Genomic DNA, 12,206 nt, shown 5'->3' on the forward strand with positions numbered 1-12,206 from the left:
ATCACCCCCCCCCCAAGAACTAACTGAATCCAGGGGGTGCTGGGAGAATGCAACACAAGACGAAACGGCAACACAAAACGAAATCTCGTGGGAAAAAACAAGCAAGGAGAAAACATCACAGCTCTAAAACTTCATGGTAAAAATCATCAAGTATCATTGTCATTAAGCAGTTCAAAAGCATAGCACATTTAAAACATCGTGATAAAAGTATCGGGATAAAAAAAAAGAACCTACAAATAATCGCATGACGATAATATCGCAGACATGTATTTCTCATGCTTTAAAAAAACAAGTATAAAACTTAAGTACTCAAGAACTGAGAATGAATAGAAAATTAATGCTAAGTATAACAGTTAATTCGAATTGAGAATTTATGTAGTCAAGTATTAAATTTTATTATTTAATTAGCATCTTTTATGAAGTTGTAGTTTTTGATGAAAAACATAGCCCAAAAATTTAGAAAAGTAAAAATGAGTAACTGCACAACGTTACCTCTATTAAAATTGTTTAATTATTTAGCAAATTCTAAAATTATTCCCTTTTACTTTGTTTATTTTATTTTTTTTACTAAATAATATATCTTGTTTTGTTTCAGTTAGTGAAATAGTTGCCGCGATGTTTTCGGCGGACACCAGATCAGCAAATCTGTAAAATTTTTACCTTCATTCACAACCAACGTATTGCACATTTCTCTATTTTCTACTACGTCTTGACGTTTTAAAAAAAAACACATCTATGTAATAACTTAACAGAGAGAAAATATCTTAAATACTTTATGCAAATATGTATTTTTATTCTCATAAATAAAGTATTCAATGCAAATATGTATTTTGAATCTAATAAATAAGGTTTTCAGTGCAAATACGTGTTTTTATTCTGATAAAAAAGCACTCAATGCAGATGTATAATTTTTGAGCAGTATGGTTCGATGATTTTTTTCAGTGATTGTTGAATCCTGAATTAGGTATAACTCTAATTGATTGGTGTAATCAGAATAAAATATTTAAACTAAATTTAACTAAAAGGACCTTGGCAGAGTACGGCACTATTTTTCTGAACATTTAATCAGCTGTTACTACCACATTTATGCAAGATCTTAAATTTTAAGTTTTTTTTTTCGACGTAAATGCTAATTACTAAATTTTGATTTTTAAAACAACAGAACTAAACTTTCGTATTACGAAATGTGTTCTTTTAGTACAATGTTAATTATTGAAATAATCGTTAATACTACATTGAAGTAAAGATGCATACTATACTCATTTTAGTTTTTTATTTGCTAAACAAATTTTAAATTTACTTATATAGAAGCTCAGAGTTTATGAGGACTAAAAAATCTTTAAATTTCATAACAATGTACCTAAACAAAATAAAGATTCATTATACTTAGCAATTTCATGGTACACTTTAGTGATTATTATGCGGCATATATAATATCAAGATTGTGACGTCGTTAATGTGCCAGTTGTAAGGATGGTAGCAATGGTGATCCATCAATTCCTTTATTCACAACACAAGATGACACAGATACATAATTTAATTAATACATTTAGAAATCTTTTAAGAGATATACGAGTTAGTGAGGCGATCAGAGACATTAAACATGATGGAATTAGTCATCACTGGACGAATAAAAAACTCTTCACAGCTTCATTCGCTAGAAGAATGTGTTTAGCGCTGCCCTTCCAAGGTTAAAATTTACGCTCTATCCTCAGTATTTCTAGCACTGCATTTGTCAAAAAATATGTTTTTAAATTTCATTAGGTCCCCATGATATTTAAAGCCGTAATATTAGGCTATAATAAAGCTCGTAGACCTTGTTCTGATGTTTGTCACAACTGATGTAAGTCGCAACAGCATCTAATTTTATGAATGCCGTTTTTCTCAGTTACAGGAGGATAAATATATCCCTATTCATCATCAAAAGTAAATATGAAGAATATAGCATCGATTTCAAACCACAATTTGTGGCCAAACACAAAACAAATATATGCAAAGCAAATACAAAGCAAATATTGTAAAAACGCATATATCAAACAATATATAAACATCCGTATTAATATACAAAATGAATATATATTTGAACAGGGTTGCAGTTTCTCTGCGAGAAAAAATTAGGAAATTTTCCAATGAGCAATTAACGAACCAAAGACCAACAAACTAAAAGAAAGTTATTATCTGCGCAAACAAAAATTTTCAATAATTTTTCTTGGTTAATTTAAGTCAATGTTTGCCGATTTATTAACCCATTTTATCCCACTGTCCTATTTAAAGGACAACTGGTAGTGCGTGACAGCTCTGTCTTGGCTACTTGGCCTCTCAGATTTGCACCACCCCACAATCTACCATATTGCGACCCTACAGAGCATGGGCAGACAAGACAGTACCCGTATGGTCCCTGCCGAGCCTTACTCTGTCCCGAGAGCCCTCAGGCCTTCTGTGAAGTCTGTTTTTATACCCCCGCGGTCGAGACTGCCTAGGTACAGATCCTAACCAGTGCTTCCCAGGCATTCGCCTGAGTCAACCCCTGAGGGGGGACTGTTTAAAGGACAGCTGAAAAATAGCATGTAGAAATCAGTATTTGCTTGGTACGAATATTTTGCCAACTGGAATATGTAGAAATATGTATTAGCATCTGCTAGCGTGAGTTATGTGTCTCACACCCTCCTCCTTCCTCTGGACATTTTGATTATTCATCGCATTAGTAGGCATGGTATGTATCATTTCTTTTGTGGTTGCAAAATTTGTTTTCAGTTTACTTTGGACACTCGGCTGGGCATTTTGCATGTGAAAGTACTCTTTCCTTATCATCCTGGTGGTTAATGAAAGCTATATTGTTATTAGGTGAGTTTTAGCGCATTGTTTTTAACTGTCCTCTAAATAGGACAATGGGACGATAAGCATGCAATTGACGCGTTCTTTCTCTCTTTATAAATAAGAGTAAAAAAAAAAAATTCTAGTGTTTCACCCCTGCTGAGTTATGCCAATGCAAAGGTTTCTGAAGTTAGAGGAAACATTAGAACTATTTGATAGTTTAGATTCAGATGAGAGCGACGTTGAAATTGCTGTGTTACCACCAGATGCCAGCGAACTAACTGACGAAGATGAAGGGGATGAGAATGAAGTAAATACTGGTGAGATTATTGTAAACGATGTTCCTGGGTCTCTGGAGGTTATAACTGGAGATAGTTTCCAGCCTGAACCGTCCACAAGCTCTAGTGTTTCCACAACAAAGAGTAGAAAAAAAGCTAAAAGACCCCAGTCATCTTGGATAAAGAATAAATCACCACAATATACAAAATGAAAAACACATGATTAATCAATTGCAAGTGACTTGCTCAAGCAGATGGAAACTGCATTGAAAGATAAAACTCCATCAGAGCTTTTTGAGCAGTTTTATTCCAGTGAAGTCTACGATCTCATTGTAAAAGAGACTGTGCGATATGCAACAGATGTAAAAAACGAACACGATTTCTTGACCACTGCTAACGAAATACGTGTTTTTATCGGAATTTTACTTCTAACTGGTCATCATTCAAATACCTGCGAACGTGACTACTAGTCAGATGCTGAAGACCTTGGCATTACCCTGGTGAAAAATGCCATGTTACGAAACCGCTTCAAAAAGTTGAAATCTTATTTACACTTTGTGGACAATGGAACTGTCAGTCAGCATGCCCAGGATCGATCCTTCAAAGTAAAACCTTTGTTTGCCGTACTCAATAATAATTTTTTGAAATTTGGACACTTCTCTGCAAATCTAAGCATTGATGAAATGATCGTCATGTACTACGGTAGGAATAGTCCGAAACAGTTTATACGAGGCAAGCCTATATGTCTTGGATATAAACTTTGGGCTCTCTGTGGGAGCGAGGGATATTATTACAATTTTTCTCTCTATTGCGGTAAAGAATCTGATGCAAGAAATGATACTCCTCTTAGTACTCGGGTTATGATGAAACTAACAGAGAATATTGCGAATCCTTCAAGCTACACTTTATATTTTGATATCTTTTTTACTAGCATTGATCTTTGAAAAGTGTTGGTGAACAGGGTTTTCGAGCTACAGCAACCATACGAGAAAATCTGATAAACCCTGTGTGTCCTTTAGAAGAATCTAAGTCTATGCGGAAGAAAGAAAGAGGCACGTCTGATTTTGCATTTGACGAGAAATCTGATATTTTTCTGGTTCAAAGGAATGATAATAGTACTTTCACGGTTGCTACAAATTTCAGCACTTTAGAACCATTCTTTGATGTGAAGAGGCGGACATAAAGATAAAGTTAACGTGAAGATGCCAAATATGATTAATTCTTACAACAAACATATGGGCGGTGTGGATCACCACGACTGTTTGGCTGGAATTTATTCCATTAAAATTCGTGGAAATAAAGGGGTACTGACCACTTTTTATACGTTCTCTGGATATGACTATGGTAAACGCCTGGATAATTCACAAAACTCGGAACAAAAATGAAGCTCTAATCTTGAAGGAGTTCCGAAGAGCTGTGACAACAACTTATCTAAAAAAACTGTGATAAGAACAAAAAGTAGACCTAGGATCTGGACTGTGCCTTCTGATGCAAAAGAAGATATTCGTAAAGATAGTGTTGGTCATTTTTTACTAAAGCGAGAAAAACAGCGTCGTTGTCAAAGAGAGAGCCGCAAAGGAAAACCAAAAACATATTGTGTCAAATGTGACAAAACACTTTGTCAATCTTGCTTTGGACCTTTCCACCAAGATTAGAGTCAATTCATCTGAAAAGTAAAGTATCTTGTAAATAAGAAAGTATTAGTCAAATAAAGTAAAATTTGTACACGGAAATCACTTTTCATCATTGAAGAGAATACTAAAAACATGTAGGTGCAAATTTTATCCCCTTTACCCCAATGTCCTATTTAGAGGACGGGCCAGATTTCTTATATAAAATATAAAAAATTTTCTAATTTTGTTATATTTAGTGTTAATTAACCTTAGAAAATATCATTCTTTTCAAATTTGAACAAAATAAATAAATTGGAATAAATGAGTTAATTCTTGACGGATTAATTAATTGTTTCTTCTCTCATCTGAAGTAAAAAAGAAGCATTCGATTTAGTCAGCACTTCGCAAATACAAAAATATTGATGGGCAAAGCGTTAGAATGTAAATACTAAATTACATTAAGAATAAATTTACTTTTTTAAATTTATTTCATGAAATTTACATCACATTGCCTAATTTTCATGTTTAAAGAAATCCTTTCGCATTTTTAATAAAAAATTGGATGTAATGTCAATAATTTGGGTATTTAAAAGAAATTTCAACATTATTGGACGAAACGCTTCAGGAGGTTTGGTTTTCATTCCCTTCTGGAAGTCTTTCATCAAAATGCATAAATAAGATTCAGAAAAAGTGCAAATATTGGGGATCAACCGTAAATCGAAATTTCTGATACCAGTTTCACATGGGAATATATGTTTCACATTCTTATATTTCTCCACAAACCATTTTCTAAATCCTTCTTACTATTACAATTTGAATGAAAATAACGATTCTATCGCGCAGAACAAGAAAATGCATATAATAGTATTTCTGCGTAATAACATACGATTTTTCTATATCTGAGACATAAAACTTTAAAGACAATTTTATTCACAAATCTTTAAACAATTTTTAACCATTATTATCGTTGTTTTTGATACAAGTGGAAGCAATTCCTTGATATTTAACTTTAAAAAATGAAACAACCAGCATATAACTATTTTCCTCGCAATTCATTTAAACATCAACATCTGAAAAATTAATTTTCTATAAGGAAAAATTATTTAATTAGGAAAAAAGGTGTCATTCAGTTTCATGCAATTATTCATTTACTTTCATATTGAACAAAAGCTTCCAGTATCAATCCCTTTTAGCATAAATTCAGGTATCTCTAATACTGAAACTCTGCAATATCAAGGTTAGGCGTGGGGAGCCTTATCAAGGAAGCGCCTCCTTCAGTAATATGAACAAAGCCAGTCTAAAAGTCTGTTAATAGTTCCTTTTTTTAAACTGCAAATTTCATGTTTAAGTTATTAAGTTACGTATTTGTCGAGTCGTGAAAAATCCTTCATATATCATTTTTAAAAAGGAAGGATTTAAAAGAAATTAATGAATTTATGACCGATGATTTTTCATTGTCGAAATGATAATGATATGAAATGTCGAATTGATATGAAAGAACCAACAGGAAAATTAAAGAGAGGTTTTACTTTTTTATGAACTACTGCGTAAAATGTTCTAAGATTTTAAGCTGGCTTACAGAGAGTTCTTATTAATCTTTTTTAATAAGTGGGCAATAGAACTTATATTATTCAAAATAGTCTTTACACTAAACACATTACTGCTGTTTAAAAACCAATTTTAATCATGTGAGCCTTCATTAGTATCTGGCTGTAACATTTATACATGCAAAAACATCAATATCATCACTACACAAACACACACAGACATGTACATAAATATGTAAAGTATACTGTATTAAAGAAAATACTAATTTTAATTTGGCTATTTCCCTTTTCTGTTCTAAATACATGAATATCTAATATATCTAAATATCTGATATATCTAAATATCTGATATATCTAAATATAATCTTTAGTTTATAACAGTGTTTCTTCTAATGTATTCCAATCTTCATTTTCAACACATTTGAAGACATAAAAATGACAAGATTTCGCCTTTTAAAAATCTATAAACATAGTAAATGCTTTATTTCTTTTGTCAGAAATTCACAGTGCATTCTTTTGCAGTATATCGTTTTCCAAAAATCGTGACATATTTATCAACTTATCCTTTGTGAGATCAAATACTGGGGAATAATTCTGTAGAAATTCGATAATTCTTAACAGCCCACATAGTATTATAGAAATGCGTAAATTCCTAAGGTGCATGACGGAGAAAAAAGTTTTCAGACGTGGCCATTGAGTTCAACATAGTTTTGTTTGGGAATAAAGAAGGCCTTTAAAAGCCTAAATAAGTTATATATCAGTATTGGTTGTGATTTGCATTCCATAATTCTATAGAGATTACAATATTTTAGACAAAAGACGAAGAGAAGCAGCAACTATGCGTGGCTCTTTTTTTACTGATGATTATCTTGCAAACATTAAAATTTAACTAAAAATGTCAACAGAAGTTAAATATTTGAATTCATTGGTCGTTTTATCCAAAATTTAGATAGAGATTTTGCGAATGTTTTTAAAAATTGTAGTTCTCTAGTTTTCCTAATGCTCTAATACTTTCTTCTAAAGCAGCTTTTCTATCATCCAGCCTTTTTTCTCTTTGATGGGAGGAAATATGTAAGATATAAAGTATGAAAGAAAGGTCTTAATTTTAATTTAGCAATAATCTTTTAATCCCTCATTTTAATATGGCTATCTCCCCTTTTCGTTCCAAGTTGTTTATGATACTTTTTCTGGACTGCAAAAAATACTTTCTAAATTAACCCGTTTCCTGTTTCTTACTGTAATGCGGATGGCTCTCATCCAATCAAATTATAGAAATTTTTTATTATAAATATTGCTGCTACCAAGGCGTAGCCCTCTTCTCTTGCTTTGCCTTCCTGCTAGCTAGGCATAGCTGTTGCTTTGCTTCGTCCTTTGTCTAAAAACTGCAAGCTGCACAGAGCTGTGCAGTGCATAGCGCACCCATAATGATGATGTATGATGCTTACCAAGGTTTGGTTTATTCCAAAATAAAACTATATTGAATTCAGTGACCCTGTCTGAAAATATTTATTCTTTGTTATGCACCTTAAGAATCTGCTCAGGTCTATCAATCCATATGTGTGTAGTTAAGAATCTACAGCATTATTATTATGCATATTTCATTACTTTGCTTATTACAAAAAATATTTTTAGATATATTTTAGAAAATACTCGCGTATTTTCCCCTTTTTTCACTAATTTTATTGTAAGAAAGTGGAGAGGGAAAATATACGAATAATTTATCTTCTGAAGAATACCATTACTTCCCCAAAAGATTAAATTCAAGAGCTTATTTTCTGATTATATAAATATAATTTTTTTTTTGTTTTTTAATACTTATCCGAGACGAAACTGAAACTCTGAAGGATAAATTTGCCTTAAGTAATAGTTTCTTGGAAAAACTGCTGTATTTATTATACTCCTGCGGATACTTGCAATCGAATACAAAATGGAACTTTATCTTTCGTCAATTATCCTATGCCAGCCGTAGCGTAGTACTATCTGATACAATTACCTTCCTGAAACTGCAGAGAAAGAAATTATGTTGATTAAATGAGAGGATAACCGTATTCTGTTTCGAAGAAAACTTCTGCAGGCATTCCTAGAGCAACGTCAGTAGATTGTTTTTTAAGTCATCGATTTTCTTTTTTCCTTCGATGTATATGAACACCATAAAAGTCATTTTGGGAACCATGAATAAATACAATAAATGTTAATTGCTATATCGGGTATAATTATAGTATTCGTTCATGGTAAAAGAAACACTTTATTTGTGTACTTGTTTATTAATTACTGGAAATGAAGAAAAGTAAATTAATATTAAGAACATTTCCTACTTCGTAACTGATGGTAACGCAGTACATACCAGCTTAGTTTTCGTTGCCTGGGAATATTCTCAAATGATATAAGTATATCTTAGTTTCAAAATTTTCTCTTTTATTATCAGCTATAAAAGTTTTCTAAGAATTTAATGCGTCAGATTGTTTTAAGAAATTATACTGAAAATGTATATAATGGTGCAATAAAATATTTTATTAATTATATTAGTGGTAGAATTGTTACACATGCTGCGGAGTGCTTTTAAGAAGGGAACATTCCTTTCAAGGACTGGAATTCATTGATAATTTACTTTTTTAGTTTTTATGTAAATGAAATATTTTTATTGCCCATGCAAGCATTAGCGGAAGCTTGATGTTTCTTCTTTCTTTCCTTTTCTTAAACAACAATTCTCCCCTTTTTTTGCTGTTTTAAAAAAAACTGGAAACAAGATACTTGAAAGAGCCTTTTTTCCGTATCCAGGCTGGGAAGAAACTGCTGCCTTTAATTTGAATTCTATTGAATTCTTTCAGTATTTTACACCTTCAATCAAAATCTAAGTAATAAATTTATCCCTTTACCACTCTTTCACAAATTTAAAGCATACCATATTCTTAAATTGCAGACGATACTTTTGCAGTATTCTTTGAAGGTAAAAGAAAATGTCAAAGATTTATGCACAAATATACAGAACACAACACAGCACCATTTTAGATGCTAAAACTTCCAAATTTTCGATTTTAAAGAGAAAGATTCATTCGCTTTTCTGAAGGACTTTCTATATATTAAACTTAGGAGATAATATAATCAATTAATCAATACTGTTTAGAAAATAAATTATTATTAACTAACTTTGCAGCAATTGCGCAAGTAATAATAACTTGTATTCGCACTAAATGGATTTAAGTTCATACAATAAGTAAATATATATATATATATATAGAAAGCTTGGCATAGAGAAATTATTTGAAATTGAATTCTTTTAAGGCGTTCCAAAAGGGAAAGGAATTTGCTTGTGACTAAAGCGGATTAAATTAGATTTCAGCAGCTTAAGAATTGGGTTGTACTGAAGTTAGCAGAGAAGTGAATGATACGAACTGAGAATAAAAGTAAATCCCCAAAATGTGTTACAAAAATGTGATTTACTATTATTTAAGGTTCCATCAAAGGGATTCCAGAGTGAAATACATCTGATGTCCAGCTAATATATTTTTACAATAGTGAATGAACAGTTTTATTTAAATCAGAGGTAAAGACCTATGCACTTTTCAATATTTCACAGAAACATACAATTTAATACAAATAATAAGTTAGAAACATGCTTGCATGTTTCGTCTCATCGGATGATTTAAATATTACGATTAAGAGACTGTAATAGTACCAATGTAAATTCAGTTCTTCAGTCTGAAGAAAACAGAAATAGCGATTGGATAAAAAAACTCTCCGAATCTTCAGTTACCATTTCAATAATAAAACATTAATAACGTTTATTTAATTAATAAAACATTCTTAAATTAAGTTTATTATGTTTAATTAATGACATGGCTTTTTGGCACATATCTTTCAAATGTGGACCAAATGACTAGTTTTTTATACAAGTCTCCTAGAATATGCCATCTTACGGCATGCAAATTGATATTATTATATTACATTAAAATTTTTGTAGCACAAAACACGCTACAAATGTTGCGTTCGGCTTACCACCATGATCTCAAAATGATATTGCTGAAGAAACAGTAACAAATAATACTTGAATTAGTAATATTTTATAATTGACTGCAAGCATAGACTATTTCATCCAAGAATATCATAATCCTTTTTAACATTCCTCCTCTGTGCAGTAATTGAAATTAACTAGCACATGTGTAAAAGATACTTTTAAAGACCCCTTTGTAAGGCATTTGCTCTGTCTTTAACGTCCTTTGGAGTGCGACTGGAAGCACGGCCGACTAACGATGGGAGGTCCAGAGTTAGAATCCTGGCCAGAGCACTGATGAATATTCACATTTCCTACCTTCACAAAAATTCTCAATGGTCCTACAAGTTACGACCAAACTAAAATGTGGTTGACGACAATGAGTCAACACCGGAATTTGGCGAGTGAGTTTCTGCCTTACAGATTTCTGCCTTCGTAGTGCAACTGTAGGCACGTCCGGCTAGCAAGGGGGAGGTCCGGATTTCGAATCCCGGCTAAGGTACTGTATTTTTTGTGTTTCTTTCTTTGGCAAACCTAATGATGCTATACTTCGTATTTTTATGTCTTCTTTGCTTCGTGTTTGTGAATTGAAAGGCTTAAATTCTTTGAAACAATGCGTATCATTCTGAATAACTTTCGCTGAATTAATAAACGTAAGTATTGTTTTTGAACCTGTAATTTGTTTGCAAGACAGTTTAAATATTTAATGTAAATAGATTCCTTAGGTCTTCAAAATAGTACTTTGTGATTTTGCTTTTCTCTATTTCTCTTACTCAGAAACTGTGAATGTCTTAAAAGTTTAATGCACGAAACATTTATGTTAGAATGTTGTTGTTACTGAGGCAAACTGGGTAGCTATTAGTCTAGCCATGAGTCCACGAGCCGTCAATATTTCCAATGCGTAGGTAGGTGTTCCCAATAGGTCTTCTTTTACAAGTCTCAAACAGTAGAGAAGATGTCCGGGAGTAAAATGATCAGTATTACACTTCTTACAGTTGGGATCGTTCTTACAGTTGGGATCATTTCAGGCCGTCAAAGTAGTCTGCTGAGCACTATTACCCCCAAAAGCCTCCGGACTGCCTGCCAAAGTACCAGTACAGAATGTAAGGCTTTTTAGAATTCCTAGAAATCGATAAAAAAAGTTTCTCCGAAAGTATACTAATAAGAACCAAAGAACATTAAAAACAGTTCTTCAGACTGTTCTTATGTGTCTGATAATTTCACCACTCCTAAAATTGAATTATGGTTAACACTAGAAAGTTATACTAAATTAATTGCTTAATCATAAGCAAATCGAGATCTATCTGCCTAATAGGGATGTAGACCTTCTTGGACAACTTTTTAAGGGAAACTGGCTCAATGACTTGTAGCAGATGAAAGAAAACACCAAAACTCTCATATAGTCTAGTCCTTCGGCCGAAATTCCAATGCAGGTCGAGTTACCAGTGTTTATCTGTTTTACCGCTGCTGGGCCTCACCCTTGAAGGACGTGGCTTGAACTGTTCAAGTCATACTGAGAGAGTTCAAGTCATAAATAAATCTGTTGAAATACGTTGCAACAGCTAAAAAAACTATCAAGACAAATTATGAACTTATGAGCATCTAAATCATTAAAAGAAGAGGGCGTCTGAAAACATGAATACATAAAATATAAGTTGATAGTAATATATTTCATCATTCACTTGATAAAGCATTATCTCCTTTCAACATGCCATCGTGGTGTAAGAGTAGCACACTCGCCGCGTATTCCAGAGGTCCAGGTTCGAGTTCTGGCAATGGCAATGCACATTTTTCACGTCTCCTGCTTCTAAAATATGATAGTGATATAAAACTAAAAAAAAATATTAAAACATGTATTATGAAAAATTACAATTTGCCAAAGTGCGAAGTAAATAATAAAAAAATATTAAATTACAGTGCAAATTACCAAAATTATAAACGTAAATAATAATGTAATAATGTA

Source organism: Stegodyphus dumicola, chromosome 1 (genome assembly GCF_044657685.1).
Source record: "Stegodyphus dumicola isolate Sdum_Otavi_A_Nest chromosome 1, ASM4465768v1".
In the NCBI taxonomy this organism is placed as follows: Eukaryota; Metazoa; Arthropoda; class Arachnida; order Araneae; family Eresidae; genus Stegodyphus; species Stegodyphus dumicola.